Raw genomic sequence first — 16,910 nt, forward strand, 5'->3', positions numbered from 1 at the left:
CCGCGCCTGGGACTCTTGCTATCAGTTTCTAGTGGCTCTTTTCAGGGCCGTGCGTGGCCGTCTCTGCCGGCCAGGCCTCCCTGGCCCTCGTGTGCACGAGTCTCCCTGCAAGTGGGGGTTGCTCTGAGACGGTATCAAGAGAAGGAGGCGGTGTGGGCGGGAAGCCAGGCCTACCTCTAATCCACATGGCCCTCCTGGTCCCTCCTTGGTCAGCCTTGGGGTTTGGGGAGCTGCTCTGAGTTGGAGATGAAATGGGCCACAACCATGGTCACTGTTGGTTATGAAAAGTGGGGGAGACATGATCCAGCATGCGTGTACACATCCATTCATCCATTCATCTATCCATCCATTCATCCATCCTTCCATTCAACTGTCCATTCATCCATCTATCCTTCCATGCATCCGTCCGTCCATCTATCCATTCATTGATCCATTGTTCCATCCATCCATCCATCCACAATTTATTAAGTGCCTACCGTGTCTGAAAGAGTGCACCCCACCCCCTTGGATGACTTTCTATGCCCCTATCCTGCTCTGTTATTATTATGCCTTTGTTCATCTGTTCACTCTCTTTCTCCCCCACTAGAATTTTAATTCCATGAAGACTTTGTCTTATTCACCACTGCATCCACACATCTAAAATCAAGCCTGGCACTTAATAGGTGCTTGAAAGCATTTCTTCAATGTATGAATTTAACCCCCCTCCTGCAGCAACCCTGGGAATAGGTGTTATTATCCTTCATTTATAGATAAGGAAGCAGGCCCAGAGAGGCCAAGTGACTTGCCCACGGTTTCATTATCAGTAAGTCGTGACCTGGGAGATGAAGCCAGGTTTCCAGAGCTGGGTCTAACCCTTCATGCTGCTCCATGCTTCGTGAGGAGGGAGAGAAGGGCACAATTAGTTCTCACTGGGCAATCGAGGGAGGCTTCCTGGAGCAGGGGGCCATGGGCAATGGAGGGTGGGTGGGACGTCCCCAGGCAGGGGAGTAGGTGAGGACAGCCAGCTGAGGAGACTTCTTTGGCCAAGGCCTGGGGGATAGGAGTGTGGAACCAGCCTCTGGGGTGAGGAGGGAGGCCTTACAAGATCCAGCCAAAAGCCTGCCAGACTTCTCGGAGCTAGAAGCAATCCTCCATCCCTGCTGGTGGCACTGTCATTAGGACATCGGTGCTGAGTCTGGCCTGTCCTTGTCAATCAACTGACAGCAAGACATGTCCCCAAACACCTCGCTGAAAGGGCCTTTCTCCCAGGTTGTGGGCTCAGGGGCACCTCTGCCGTGCAAAGTGGGCTCCCCCTGGGCCCAGGAAAAGGGTCAGCTTAGCCAAGCCTGGCAGACAGCCGGCCGGCCTGGGAGCCCTGGTTACACTCTCCCTACCTGCTGGACAACCTCTTCCCCGCCCTGGACCTCAGCATCCCCATCTGTAATCGAAATGGTTACTGCAGCCCTTTGTCACCTGTGATGCTGGTGACCTCACCCAAAGCTGACTCTCCTGTGCATCTCGCTGCAGGTGAGGTATCTTTTCACATTGGACCCCTCCTTTGATCATCAATAACCCCGTGAAAGAGGCAGGGCGGGATCAATATCTCCATTTTCTCAGATGAAGGAACTGAGGTTTGAGAGAGAGAAAGTCGTCGGTCCAAAGTCGCTGAGTCAGTGAGTGGCGTGTCCTGGTCTGGAATCCCAGCTCATCCCTCTGCGGCCACGAGGCCGGAGACTGCAGTCAGAATGGTGTCATGTTCTGATTCTGCTGGGGTCCCTGGCCAGGGTGTCCCTTTTTGAGTTCTCCTGTCATGCCACCCTCTGCCCACCCCCAGGGAAGAGGCAAAGGGCCCCCCTAAATACACCAGAAATGACTCCCCTCCTCTGATCTAAACCCCCATCCGCGTTTGGGCCACCACACTGGAGCCTTCTAAACTGCCCCGTCATTGGGGCCGTCCTGCGGTTCCCACACTGCCCATCCCAGGGAGGAAAGCTCGGGTGAACTTACAACCTGACCTCATTTCCGGGAGAGATTTCTTTAACCCAGAGAAGCTAGCCTAGCTGGCGCTGGGCATGGGGGCATTCTCAGGTGGGGACAGCAGCTTCTTGGGGCCAGGCTGACTGCACCAGCAGCGGATTCTCAGGGTAGATGCAGGGGGACCACAACTCTGGCCCCTGGTGGACAAACAGCAAGCCCTCGTGGAGGCCAAAGCCTTTGTTCTAGAACTCTGGGCTCATTACTTCCCTTTGCTAGGCCTCCCTGCCTACAAAGCGCGGTAATCCCCCTTCCCCAGGCTGTCCAGATCCAACAGGACAGACGAGGCAGGGAGAGGGGGGAAGGGTGCGGGGTTCTAGGTGGCGACGCAGACCTAGATTTCCGCCCTGGTTTTGCCACTTACTAGCCTAGTGGCCTCGTGCAGGTTACTTAATAATAAATACCATTCACCTGCTAGGATTGTTTGGGGTCAGGGGGGTTAATTTGATAGAAAGCACTTTGAAGACTGCTGAGCTCCCCAGGGGGCTGCTGTGTTAGGGGTTATTGTGACAAGGTCCCAGCAGTGGAACAAGCAGAGGGATTAAGGCTCTGAACAGCGTGATGGTTCAGGGCCGGACAAAGGCTCAGGGCATGAAGCCCTTCGGAGATGCAGATGCTAAGGACGGGCTCTGGGTTGTAGGGTGGCAGAAGGAGCCAGGGCCAGATGGGGGTGTGTTCTGGTTTGGGAGGAGACCTTGAGCTGTGGGTACGCTTTTGGGTGAGCTCCAGGGAGGGGACCAGATGTGAACGGTCGTTGGATGAGTCGGGAAAATGCACAATGCCGGTAGCTGAGAGCCTCTGCAAGGCTGCCTGGGCCTGTGCGGAGGGCCGTATTCTGAGACATCACCTTGGCTGGCTTCCCTGCAAGACGCTGGTCCTGGGGGAGCTGTGCTTTGTGAGGTAACAGAGGAACAAGGTGGGGGCTGTCGTGGGGTGGGGAGAGCCCCCGAATGCTCGAGTTTTAGGGCACAGGTGGAGACTCGAGAAGCCCCGAGATCCCCCAGGAGGAGAGTAGGCCTTCCCTCACCCTGTGCTCCCTCCCTCTGTGCCTCTCAGCCACCTGGTTCCTGCCTTTTCTCTAAGGCCTGTCCCAGAGGGACAAACATTTCTGTAGGTTGTGGGCCCACTGTGTGTCAGGTCTGGACACGGACACGGGACCACCGAGGACGCAGACTCGCTGAATTCTCTCAACAGCTCCGAGAGGAGGTGTCATGACCCCCGTGTGCCCACGAGGAAGGAGAGGACTTGGGGGATGGGGCTCTGGCCGTCGCCCAGGGCCCCGGGGCTCTGGCCCAGCTCTCCCAGCAGGTCCTGTCCCCTCATGCAGCAGATCCGAGTACAGGTGGGGGTGCTCAGGGTTTGTGGCCTGTCCGGGGGGCGGCTCCCACAGAACCCTTCAAAGGCCCTTGCTCTGGCTCCTGCTACGTGTGCTACTTTAAAAAAAAAATCTAGAATGAAAAAGAAGAAAGTTTCTATTTTTGATGAGACACCAACGAAATGAAGGCTTTTAAATTATTAAAATCCAGAAATAAATTATTTATTCAGGTCAGCCTTTCATTTCACGCACATTAACCCCACCAGCACACTGTCACGAATTTGCTGAGTGTCCTGGCAAGTCATTTACCCTCCAAGGACCTCGGTGTTCTCTTCTGTAGGATGGGTCAGGGGCCGGCAGGGGGCTGGGTTTCCCAGGTGCTGGAGGAGCCTGCCGGGGGGAGCCCAAGACCGGCCAGAGCAGGCCTGTCTGTTCCCTTCATCTCTCTTCGTCCTGTATCCTTGGCCTTCACGATCAGACCTTCCCTGAGCAGCTCAGGTGGGTGGGAAGGGGAAGAGCTACTATTAGTAATAATAGTACGGGCCAGCCCTGCACAGTGGTTTATACATCCAACTTATTTATCCTACAACAACCCTCTAAGGTGGATAATGTTACCATCTCCAGGTTACAGATGAGGAAATTGGGCACCGAGTAGTGAAGTGCCTTGCCGGATATCACCCAGCTTGGAAGTGGCACAGCTGGAGTTCAAGGGCAGGCAGCCTGATTCCCGCACTGACTACTGCAGCACACGGCCTCGCCTTGGGTGTGAGTGAGGCCCTCAGGAACCTCCCGAGATGACTCTTCTTGCAGGTGCCGTGCCTGTTCTCTCTGCCTTTGCACTTGCTGTTCCCTCTGCCTGGGGTGCCCTCCCTGCCCCAGGACAGCAAAAATGTCACCTCCTCCAGGAAGCCCTCCCATCCTCCCTCTGTGCTTCCACAGCATTCTCCCACTTCCCTGTGAAAGCCCTTACCCGCCGAATCGTCCTCATTTACACACCTGTCTCCCCACCAGACTGTGGCCTTCTTGAGTTCAGGTACCGTGTTGGATGAATTTCCACAACCCCAGCATGGTGCCTGATGTAGACCAGCTGGTGTTTGTTGAATGAATGAGCGAGTGAGTGTTTGAAGGGATGTGACTCCCTTGCCCGTGGGGGAGGGTTGCGGGTTGCCTTATGGCCTGGCCCTGGGAAGACCCCTAAGTTTGCCATCCCTGGCATCCCTGAGATTGTTCTCCCACCAAGAGACTCAGCTTGGCGGAGAAGACATTGGGTTTCCATGTCTGCCCGAGCAAACATTTCCACAGAAATCCCAATAGATGCCAGTGGGTGCAGTGGGCACTGCCCCTCCTCCCACAACCTGCACCCCTCCCGCCTCCGCAGGGCTCTGAGCCCAGAGCCAGCCCTTCTTCTGTGGGTTTCCACTGGGTTTCTCACAACTGCCCTATCTGAAGCTGCTTGCTGCCGTGCCATCTTCGCCCCACACCCTCTCTGGGTGATGAAGGGGCGCCCTGGCCCCAGGCTGTCGGCGTTAGGGAGTCCAGCCCCACCATCCTCAGACGGGAAACCTCGGCCCAGGTTGGGGAAGCAGAGGGCTCCCACCCCCTGCCCTGGCTTTGCGCTGCCGTCTGCAAGCCCCTCCTCCCCTCAGACATGGGCGCCTGCACCTCCCCCTCCCCCAGGGCCCTGGGGTCAGGGGGCCTCACAGGGCTCACCTGGCGGAAGCTGAGAGGCCTGAGAATTACAAGGTGTCCGGCCTCAGACCCTGCCGAGCACCGGACCCACTGCCCTGCGATCCCGGTTGAGCCTCTGGGGGTGGGGAGGAAGGAAAGGCACTTGGTGGTAGAAGCTCAGAGAGGTCCGTGGCTTTCCTGAAGACACGTGGCAGAGTGGCAGAGGCAGGATCCGAGCTCTGGTCCCTCCGGTGACAAGGCCAGCCTCTACCCACTCTCCGGCCAGGAGGGAGCCCACTTTCCCTACCTAGATATGGGGTGGATGGCCCCTTCTGGAAGCACGGGCAGAGCGCCTGGTGTGCATGTGGGGCACCGGCTGGTCAGCGGAGGGTCCAGCCCGAGGACTGAGAGCTCACTTGGCCCTTGAGACCATCAGACCATCAGAGAGGTGAAGTGACTTCGCCCAAGCTCACAAGTGGTGGCCCAGGGGACGGATATGGGACCTGTCAGACTCTGACCACTTCCGTCTGTCCACGTCCCCCCCTGCACGGCTGTTTTCCCAAAGCCAGTTATTACCTCTCACTGCCAGGTCCCTGCTCTGCTCTCCCTGTGGGCTTTGCCTCATCTGTGGACTCGGCACAACTGCCGGTGAGGGAAGAGGGCCAGGGGTGCGTGGCCCTGAGGCAGGGACAGAGGCCTCATGGTCTGGCTTTGTGCAGCCAGCCAGAGACCAGCTAACAAGCTCATTGTTTCGTGCCCAGGCCTGCCACGTGGGCAGCTGGTCCTGCCATCCCGGATCACCTCAGACTCCCACTGGACCCCAGGAGTCTGCCTCCCAGCCCAGACCCTCAGACACCCGCCCTCCCTCCCTCCTGTAGTCGATGGATCTGTGCTTGGGCCTATGGTGTTCCACCACCCACACGGACCGGCCCAGCCTGACATGTCCAGCTCTCATCACCATGGCAACACTCACCACCCCCGTGCGGGACCACTGTGCTCAGCTAACCCGTGGCCTGTCTCCTGCCACTGGCCACCCATTTGGGTCGGGAGACACCCACACACCCACTCAGGCCAAGACCCGGAGCTCACTCGTGTTCCTGCCTCCCCCCCACAGGCCAGAGTGACGGTGTGCATGGGTGTGCACAGGCATACGTGTGCACACGTATAGGCGCAGGTGTGGAAAACACTGACAGCTCATCCGACTCTGGTCTGTGGGACTCGGGGGCTGCCGGCAACGCCTAACTGTGTGTCGTGGGCCCTCTGGGGGGGTAGTCTCTGTCTGTGTACCTGCACCTCATCAGCTTCGCGTGTCTGTCTGTCTGTCTGTCTGTTTGTGTCTCGGCAGAGGCCAGGGAGGGGAAGGGAATGCGTCAGAGATTCTGGACAACAACTCCTTTCACTACATTTCTCCAACCGCTGGAGAAGGACACCCTCTCCTCTGGCCCGTTCTCCTAGGACGTTCAGGACCCAGCAGTGGCTGATGGGGGCGACCCACTTACCATCTTTGCTGGGCTCTCCCCTGGGGCCAACAGTTACACTGGACTTTGGCCCTTGGAATCCACATAATCTTCTCTTGGGGCACCACCTGATTCCATTTTCCTGTGCAAAACACAGAAGCTGTGGAGAGGGGCCCGGGCAGGACATTGGGAGAAGGGAAACGTAGTCTTGGTTCTGTTGACAGCTGGCCCTGTGACCTTGCGCAGGACACCGTGCCTCTGGGCCTCCGTTTCCCTGCCTGTTAATGATTTCTTGTGGACTTTCTATCCGTACCATCCAGAATTCCATCAAATGGCAACTGTCCCAATACATCTTCCTCTCGTCTTCACGACAGCCCTGTGGGTCGCCTGTTATTATCCCTGGACGATAAGGAGGAAACTAAGTGCAGAGGATGCTGGTGGGATGGGGGCCCAGCCGCATCACCCTGACCAGAGCCTTTGCTCTTTCTCTCACCCACTGCCCCCCGTGCTCTGCCCGCAGGTTCCAGGGCCAGGATGGGCCCTCTGTGCCACCTGCCACAGCACAGCCAGCCCCTCACGGGCAGGGGGCTGCCACTGACAAAGGGCACCCACCAGCCCTGCTGGGAGACCCCTCCTCACCCTCACCGTGGACAGGGCCAGATATCAAAGGGGGGAGTGTGGGAAGGCAAAGGAAAAAGACAAAGCCGTCAGGCTGCCCGGCGCTGGTGAGTAATGACGCATGGAGTTCCGAGATCAACAGGCAGGGCTCGGCTCCAGGGCCGTGTGGGGATGAGCCTCAGAGCTGGAGCCGGCAGGCGGGAAGGGCTGGCGGGCGCTGGGTCAGGTGGTGGAAGGCGGCCCGGGCTCCGTGCAGGGCAGTAGGGCAAAGCGGTCACCGGACCCTTGTTTAAATGCGCGTCCTGGTCCAGCCCGTCTGGGGTGGGGTCTGAGTTTCTGCATTTCTCACGAGGTCCCAGGTAACGCTGCTGCTGCTACCCATGGTCTGGGACCGCCTTTTGAGCGCCTGAGTGTGGGCTGAGAGGTCACACGAGCCGGGTTTGAACTTGGATCTGGCCCTAATTCGTTGTATGAGTGGGCATGTGAGTTCCCAACTCAGCAGGCCTCCGTTTCCTCACCTATAAAGTGGGGATCATAATAGTACCTGCTTCAGGGAAGCGGTGGTGAGGGTTCAGAAGTTAATCTGTGTTAATCTGTGTCAAAGCCTGTAGATGGTGCTTGGTGAGTGTGTTATTATTCTACAATGCCGGGCTGGAGAATATGTGCTTTTCTGCTGTGGAGAGTGGGTCGCTGTTAAGTGGGGAGTGACGTGACCGAAGTCTCACTGGAAAGACTTCCTCTGGGCGCTGCTGGGAGTTGAGCTGGAGGTGGCGGCCGGGCCTGGGGGAGCCGCGTGGGGCTGTCTCAGGAGGGGTGTGGGTGAGAGGGGAAATGGAGTCTGGAAGTGGTGGATGGGAGGGACAGAAGGAGAGAAGGGGCAGGAAGGATGGACGTTTCCGGGGCAGATCTAACCGGAGGTGGCCGGGGAGGGCCTGGTAGTTGGCATTGCGGTCCTTGGGTTCTGCTGTGTCCGCTCACCGCTTCCACTCCTCAGCCCGGCCCAGCTGACTGTATTTGACTATATTATTTGGGAGCACAGCAGGCAGAATTCTGAGAGAGACCTGCCTGCTGGTTTCAGCCAGTCTGGACACTGTAACCTTGACTCCAGCTATCGAGAAGAACCCCCCTGTGCAGAGAGCTATCTGTAACAACACATTCGGGGGATTCGCAGGGAATGACTGGACCAAACTCCAGAAGGAAACATAAGAGTTTGTGCGTGTGGGTATGAATATGTACACACATCAAGAGTATAACAGGGCTTCCCTGGTGGCGCAGTGGTTGAGAGTCCACCTGCCAATGCAAGGGACGCGGGTTCGTGCCCCAGTCCGGGAAGATCCCACATGCCGCGGAGCAGCTGGGCCCGTGAGCCGTGGCCACTGAGCCTGCGCGTCTGGAGCCTGTGCTCCGCAGCGGGAGAGGCCACAACACTGAGAGGACCGCATACCGCAAAAAAAAAAAAAAAAAAAAGAGTATAACAGAGTGGGCCTTCCCTGGTGGCTCAGTGGTTGAGAATCCACCTGCCAATGCAGGGGACATGGGTTCGAGCCCTGGTCCGGGAAGATCCCACATGCCACGGAGCAACTGAGCCCGTGCGCCACAACTACTGAGCCTGCGCTCTAGAGCCCGTGAGCCACAATTACTGAGCTCGCGTGCCATAACTACTGAAGCCTGCGCACCTAGAGCCCGTGCTCCACAACAAGAGAAGCCACCGCAGTAAGAAGCCCAAGCACCGCAAGCAAGTGTAGCACCCGCTCGCTGCAACTAGAGAAAGCCTGCGCGCAGCAACGAAGACCCAACGCAGCCTAAATTAATTAATTAATTATTTAAAAAAGAGTACAACAGAGTGAATTTTGTTAGCAATTCCTGATTTTTCCCTTCAAAAGAATTGAAGGCAACTGTAGCCAGTGTGGTGAAACAGGTGTTTTCTCTTCTACATGCAGCCCTGTTCTGATGTCCCACATTTTGTTGGTCCTGTCCTGGGGGTGTTTTATTCTCTGTAAGTCTTGGGCCCCAGCTAGCCCACAGGGGCCTTTTGTGTGAATTAGGGAAGGGTGTCCCCTCTGGACAGATACAGCCTCATGGGCACATAGTGTAGTGAGTGGAAGGCAGACTGGATTCTAGTCCCCACTTGTCCCTCAGGTGGGCGCCCTTGTGCAGTGGACAACCTGCACAGCTGTATGTGCTGTCTCTGCACACGGACCACACAAGCTGTTCAGGAAACGGACGCTGTAGAAAATTCTTTAACTGTAGAAAATGCTTTATCTGGGCATCAAGCTCAGCCCTTTATCCCAGGTTCTTTCTTCGGGTGATTTCTTCTGGGCCTAGGTCTCCCCTTGTTATTCTCTGCACCCTGCATCTGCTGGCTTTAGCCTTTAACTCAGGGAAAGGCTACCTATTGCTGCAGCTTCCTGGGCTGCTCTTTGGGGTGAGGGCCCCGAGTCCTCATTTTCTTTGTTGATGGTATTATCTCCCCAAGACGCGTGCTTAAAATTGCTTCGGGCTGGACCAATGATTCTAATAGGGGGTCTACACCGAAATGGCATTATTCTGTTGTGCAAGGCTGTGACTGCCTATTGTAACACCAGTCAACATCACCACCATTCAGAAGGGTTACTCTGCACCTCATGCCAACACCATGCCAGCCACAAAGGGAAACCTTTATTCTTTTCTCCAAACTTTCTATAATGCCATATAGCTTTTCCAACATGAATTATTTTGACTAAACCAAACAAAACATAAAGAAATACCCTTTTGGGGTAGGGTTGTTTAACCAGAAGAGATCTACCTAACTGCACCAGAGTTGTCTAGAGCCAGACTGCCTGGGACCAAATCCTACTCTGCCACTTATTAGCGGTCATCTTGGAGAAGTCATTTAACCTCTCGGTGCCTCCGTTTCCTCATCCATAAAATGGGGATAATAATAGTACCTACTTCAAAGGCTTGTTGTGGGGACAAAGTGAAAATACGTAAAGCTCTTGAAACCACTCCAGGAACAGGGTCAATGCTGTGGGCGTGTTAGCTCTTGCTCTGGTGACCAGACCAAGAGGAGAAATTGGTCAAATGCCTTGCTGACAGCCTGATTCCGCCTCTCTCCAGCCTTCTCTGGTTTCCACACTCAGAATCAATTCCAGTGTCTTCTGGGTTTGTTTTACATTTTTTCTAGTGTCTCTATCAAAGCTCCCAGGACAGTGTCCGTCACTCTGTGGCTCTAATGGTAGCCCATGCCAATCTGCTCAAATAGAAGCGCTCCCGGCAGGCAGGGACCCCCTCCTTCATTTTTGCATCCTTCATGGCAACAAAAAGCCTGGTACGAAGCCAATGCTTGATCAAGGACTGTCGGCGAGTCGGTGGCTGCATGACCAAGGGCATCCTTTCTCGTCTTCACCCCCCACTTCCCTCCTGGCACCAGTAGGTCCTCAACAATTTTGTTTGAATCAAACTGAATATATTCTGGAAGCTTGAGACCACACATCCTCACTGAATGGGTGTCTTGGAAGCCCCGGAAGGTTATGGGATTTTTTTCCCAAAGGGTGCAGTAAAATCCTGAAGGCGAAGGGGTCCTTCTGCCTTTCCAGATGGACTGAATGCGAGGTAGAGATGTGTCCAGGAGTCTTCCACCCACTGCAAGGTGTTCCCAAGTAGTTGGCAGAGACGTTTCACATTTCGATTACCCTGCCGAGATACCCACTGCCCACCTTTCTGGAAGCATCTAGAGTTTCTCTCCGGTGCACTGTTCTTCTAAGTGATAATTCTAGAAACCCATTCCTTTGTCTTTGGCAACAACAACCCAATTCCCAGCACTCCAGCTGGAAGATAACAGCCTTAATTCCCAGACCCCTGGGGGGAGGAAACGACAGACAGAGTCCTCCCAGCTGTTACGGTTCTGTCTGCACCAGGCCACATGCATCGAGCCCAAATGACTACTTGAAGCGTTATTAGAATTCAGGTTGCCCCGTCATCACGATTCTCTCTGAGCTGGGAGGCTGGGAAAAAAATAAGGCAGATTGTGTGCTGTGTGCAAAAGCCGGACCAGGGAGCCTCTGAGATTAATTACACCTGGTGAATGCAATGTCTGGGAGCCCCGGGGAAGTGCTATCTGGGGGAAGCATAAACCAGGCTCCCCAAAAGGAAGTAGAGATGAGCTCCATTCCACTGTGCAGACAAAATTAATGCTGCTTATCAAAGCCCTTCCTCATCAATATAAAGTTGGATTTCTATTAGTCACCAAGGGCCATTTGCCTAGATGCAAACGGCCTGACCGAGCTGGACGATTTTAGCGCAACGTCTGATGGAGGTTGTGGGGAGCCGACAGCCCGTGCCAGTAGATTTAACAAGCACTGGGGCTTTTTCCTTTGGCTCTGAGGCTAAGCTCATTATCCAAGGAACAAATGGAATATGAAGGCTGCATCGGCGCTGCCAGAGACCATAAGAAATTCGCTATGAAACAAAGTTGGTGCATTGTTCAGCTGTGCAGAGAAGAAACTTGGAAGCAGAGAAGGTAAAAACAAGGGTGGAAACCCAGTTACACGGCTCGCTCTGTGATTTTCTGCAAGCTCACGTTCACGTCTCTCACCACCTGGTGCTCAGCCAGCACACAGACTTCCTCAGACAGTTTCCAAAGAGCCCTCTCTGACCCCCATTGCACAAAACCATCCTAATTACAAAGCAACTCCCAACCAAAATGTCCAATTGTGTATCCTCACCTTCACTCTTTAAGCAACAAACAAGAACCATCTGACATCTTCCTTTCTCAATTCATATGCCTCAAACTCAGTCAACTCAGTACCTTCTGAACTGCTTCTCTCTCCGACTCTCCCAAACTCGCTCTCCCTCCTGTGTTCTCTCTTCCAAAGCCGGAACCCTCGGAGCCCTCATAAACCCCTCACTCGGTCAGTGCTTATCCATCCTGCCTGCACGGGAGGGTCACCTGGGTCCTTTTAGGAATTACCCGTGTCTCCTACACCACCCAGACCAATTCACTGAGACTGATTGCCGGGCCCAGGCGTCAAGACCCCTCCAGGTGACTCTCTACTTCTCTTTACTTGCCCACCCGGGCACCAGGTCACATAGACCTTACCTCCTGGGCTTTTCTCCTCTCTACGTCCCCTCCCTCCCGCCTCTGCCTCTGCCGTTCCTGTAGACAGTTTGCACTTTTCAGTCCCTCCCAACCCCAAGTCACACCTCTCTGCCATCTCTCCTCTATTTGCTGCCAGAATGATTTTTCTCCAGTGCACAACAGATCTTGTCACTGCCTTTCTCTCCCTCCCTACCTTCCCCCCATTTTCTAACCATCCACTATAACCAGGACCTCTTCTAGGTCTAGAGAATTATAGGGTGGAACAAAAAGACATCTTAGTCTCTGCTTTCTTAGAGATTATATTAACATTGGCTCGGAGGAAATGCTAAACATCAAACTATATCAGTAGGTTTTTTGTTTTTGTTTATTTTTGCTGCGCTGCACAGCTTGCAGGATCTTAGTTCCTGGACCAGGGATCAAACCTGGGCCACGGCAGTGAAAGCACCATGTCCTAACCACTGGACGGCCAGGGAATTCCCAGTAGTTGTTTAATAACAACTGTGTTGTTATAAAGCAGAAACTAACACACCATTGTAAAGCAATTATACTCCAATAAAGATGTCAAAAAAAAAAAAACTGTGGTTCATACCTGGAAGAAGTAAGGGGTAATATGAGAATGTTTTCCCTGCTTAAAATCTCCCAGCAGCTCACATACAAGACTCCTGGCTGAGGGTTAAAGCTCAGCTGTTCCCATTCTTACTGGGCTACTTAAGGGCCGTCTCACCAAACAGCCCCTCCTCTGAGTACACAATGCTCTCGTGCCTGAGCCTCTCTCTGCTGCCTGGATTTCTTTCCTCCACTTCTCTCGTCCAACTCAGATGTCACCTCCTCCAGGAAGACTTCCCTGATATGCCCAGCATGGATTAGTTGTCCTTACTCTGTGCTTCCAGACTGCTTCTGCCTTCCACTGTCCTTACACTTTCCCTATCACATTGTAGAGGTCTGTTATGTGTTATGTACCTGCCAGGGCCCCTGAACCACCATTGGACTGGGAGTGCCCCAGAACAGGACAGTCTTTCAACCGTGCTCCTAGCACAGGGCCTGAAATACATTCAGTGAATTAATGAATGCAGAATAAAGCTAACAGTATCTGATTAGCGGGAACACTGAGAAAATTCTAAGGAAAGGGGGAAATTTTGTTTATTTATTTATGTATTTATCTATCTATCTTTGAGACTTTACTGAAGTTCTGGAGATTGGGAGTCTCCTGGCTCCCTCTGCCTCTAACAGGAGTGCTATAGTTGAACCCTGACAAGCTCTTAACCAAGATGTGAACTTAACATAACAGAAGGGAGTAGAAGTATTGGGCTGGAAAAACCCGAATGAACTTTTTGGCCAACCCAATAATACTCTAGTAATATTTGTGTCTTGGATCTCATATTACTACAAGTCATATTTATGATAAGTAAATAGAGTTATTAAAAATCAAATCCAATGTAAATATTTCAGAAGCCTTGCTCCCTGGTTTCAAAGCCCTGTTGATGTAAAGAACCCCCTAGAATAGGAGCCAGACAGTCCCTTTATACTCACAGTCCGTGACACGAGGTTACCACGTATGTGGGAGCAGTTTGTAAACCATGGGCACTAAACAAATGTCATTTGTGAAATGCAATCCTAAAGCAAATAAGTAAGCACACCTCTTTTGCGTACTTACCCATGTTTAACCTTAGGAGCTGCTCACAGCCAGGAACACCCGTTGCCCTAACCTGCTGGCTAAGTCACCCAACCCCAGGTTCCGCCGCTTGCAGCTACACCCCACCTCTGCAGCCGGTGGGCCTGACCTCAAAGAATTCTGATCAGATCGCAGTGACACAATGTCCGTGAGAGGTAAATCGAGGATTATTTAACCAAACTAGTATCTAGAGGTCAAGAGGGATAGGAGCCCAGTGGCCCAGCTGGTGTCACAGAGGCTGCTGAAGGGACACAGGACGTCAAAGGCGGGCCACCAAGGGAAGTGCTTCAGGTCTCCGTCTGTGTCTGGTTGGAGAACCTCAAATATGGTCACGATGGACAAGGCACAGTTGTGCGGACGAGGCCAACCTGAGCGTGAGCCCCAGCTCCATCCCTCCATCACGGACCAGCTCCGTGGCCATGAGCAAGCCGTTGGGACTGGGCCGCCCTTTCCTCACCTGTGATAGGAGAGACGAATACCGCCTACTTCCTGGGGCTACCTCGACAGGAAACAAGAGAATGGCGTGGAGGCCGGCCTCTCTGCGGGACCACGTCAAAGGTCCAGTCTTTCTGTCTGGTCCCTAAGAGATGAGGGCCGGGGAGGGCACTGGAAGGGCAGCCACGGCTGAGGCGGGCACTTTAATCACAGCTCTGCTTCTCACAGCCCGTTGAAACAGAATCTGTGCTCATGGCCTTGGAGGTTTCAGCTGCCCTCCCAGGTGGATGCGCCAAACCTATTTCTCATGGGACTGATTTAGGAGATGCTGCTAATCGGTCGCTATGGTTTCTTTATTTTCTCTTGACAGAGAACAAATTAACCCGGCTTAGGAAGAGTTCTTTCAATTATGTCCCAGGGAGAGAAAAAGTAGGAAGAGGAACCAGTGCTTGAAGCACGGAGGAGCTGGCCGACCTCAGAGGCAGTCTCGTGTCTTCGGGGGGACGGCTGGAAGAGCTATCGAACCCACTGCCAAACCCGGGGACGCTGATGCAGCCCCTCCAGCTGGCCCGTTGTGGACCCACTTCCTGAACACTCCTCCCCAGGCCTCCCAGTCTCCCTTTTCACGCGTTCATTCAGGACCAGGTACTGACTTAACGCTATTGTACCAAGAAAATAAATAGGGCGGGCTGGCCAGGGAACATGGGCGGGGGGTGAAATCTTCAGTAGAGCTGTGAGGGAAGGCTGAGTTAGGAAGCGACAGCTGAGTGAAGGGCCGAGGGAGTGGGGACAGAGACAGGAACGACTGTCTTTGATGAGGCCAAGTCCCTGGGAATGGCCTCGTGGAAGGGCTGCCCCTTCCTCCCTGACTGCTGAGGACTTAACATGTATTATCTCATTAAACCTGAGACCCTGTTGAAACCTCCATACCAAGGGGGAAGAGGGGGAAGGGATAAATTGGGAGATTGGGACTGACAAATACACACTACTCTTTAGAAAAGAGATAACTAATAAGGACCTACTGTGTAGCACAGGGGACTCTGCTCAATACTCTGTAATGACCTATATGGGAAAAGAATCTAAAAAAGAGTGGATATCTGTGTATGTATAACTGAAGCACTTTGCTGTGCAGCAGAAATGAATACAACATTGTAAATCGACTATACTCCCAAAAAATTAATTTTAAAAAGTAAAATCAATAAAATAAAAAATACAATCTCCATTTCACAGGGGACTGTGATGGGGGACTAGAGCCCAGACAGAAGAGGAACCTGCTCAAGGTCGCCTACCCGGTAAGGAGCAGAGCTGGGATTTGTCCACTTATACCCTTAGCACAGCACTGCCCCCAGAGCCTGGGGAAAACACACCTCCTGACTCCCCATGCCCGATGCCACACTTGGCAAAGACAGGAGTGGAAACCTCTTCTGGTTGAGGTTATCAGGGAAAGCTTGCTAGAGAAAGAGGCATGTGGGACAGGCCTTGAAGGCTGTGTAGCATTTCAGTGGTCAGGGATAAATGAGGTACAGGGAGAAGCAGACAAATGCATGAGAAAGGCCTGAGAAAGGCCTGTTCAGGGCAGTGAATAAGCCCAATAACGGGAGTCACAGGGGAACTGAGCAGGGAAGCGGTGGGCCAGAGTGGGAAAGGCTTGAGCGATGCAGACACAGCAGATCCGCTGTTGGTTCCGCATCTGGGCTTCGCTCCCACTGCTGCCTGAGATCTCTTTTGTCTGTGAACGGTGGCAGCTCCCGAATTTCCACAGGAGGGTTGCCCTGGCCTCTACCTGCCCTTCAGCGCTGCCACTGTCTGTGGGGAGGGCTCTGTGCCCAGACTCACTCTAAACAAGGGCGGGTTCCTCGGAGCATTCAGGGCCAGGCAGGCTGGGTTCAGAGGGGTCTGAGCGCCTGCGTGGGGTCCAGTTCCCCGCCTCTGCCTTCCTTCCCTCACTCCTTGTTGGGAGCTGGGGTGTGGACAGGTGTGTAGTGGCACAGGTAACAGCAAAGGTAAAAAATAAAAGCCAGCTGTGTGTGGGCAAGTTGGGAAAAACGAGGAAGGTTAGAAAACGTGGTGTCCGGGGTCTGCACGGGGACCTGCTGAGGGCTGGGCGCGGCCTGGGTCCAGATTTCCTGAAGATGGAACTTCTGGGAGCAGGTGTGATCCTGGACTGATAACGTGGCGGGCAGTTCTGGGGGTGGATGGGGCTCGGGCCAGCCCTGAGAAATGTAACTCAGCTGTCTGTGCTTGAGGGGCGGTAGCGGACAAGAACCAGGAATGGAAGAGAAGAGAGCCCTGGAAGCTCATCTCCAGCCATCTGGCGTCGACACCATAGCCTTGTGCTGCCGTGGGCAGAAAACCTCTCGCTTTGATGAACTTGTCATAAAGTAATATTTTTTTTGTCTCCCATCCTGTATTAGTTTTCTAACTCTGCCGTAACAAAGTACCACAGACTGGATGGCTTAAAACAACAGAAATTTATTGTCTCATTTCCCCTTCTCATAAGGACACCAGTCATATTGGAATAGGGCCCATCCTACTGACCTCATCTTAACTAATTACAACTGTAATGACCCTGTCTCCAAATAAGGTCACACTCTGAGGCGCTAGGGGTTAGGACTTTGTATTAGTTTTCCAGAGCTGCCATAACAAAATACCACA

At 53.7% G+C, this 16,910-nt stretch overlaps 1 long non-coding RNA gene across 6 annotated transcripts in view; it reads left to right on the forward strand.

Moving 5' to 3' along the window:
- The window catches only part of LOC109551213 (uncharacterized), a 120,415-nt gene that overhangs the window by 55,940 nt on the left and 47,565 nt on the right, over positions 1-16,910 (forward strand). For 5 of the 6 annotated variants that reach the window (XR_012325862.1, XR_012325861.1, XR_012325859.1 and 2 more), the window contains exons 2-3: positions 14,626-14,900; positions 15,486-15,547. This is a non-coding gene — a long non-coding RNA (uncharacterized lncRNA). Of the gene's footprint in view, positions 1-14,625; positions 14,901-15,485; positions 15,548-16,501; positions 16,659-16,910 lie in introns of those variants that run through there. The other variant, XR_002177951.3, reaches the window with a different exon arrangement.

Source organism: Tursiops truncatus, chromosome 14 (genome assembly GCF_011762595.2).
Source record: "Tursiops truncatus isolate mTurTru1 chromosome 14, mTurTru1.mat.Y, whole genome shotgun sequence".
Classification (NCBI taxonomy): Eukaryota; Metazoa; Chordata; class Mammalia; order Artiodactyla; family Delphinidae; genus Tursiops; species Tursiops truncatus.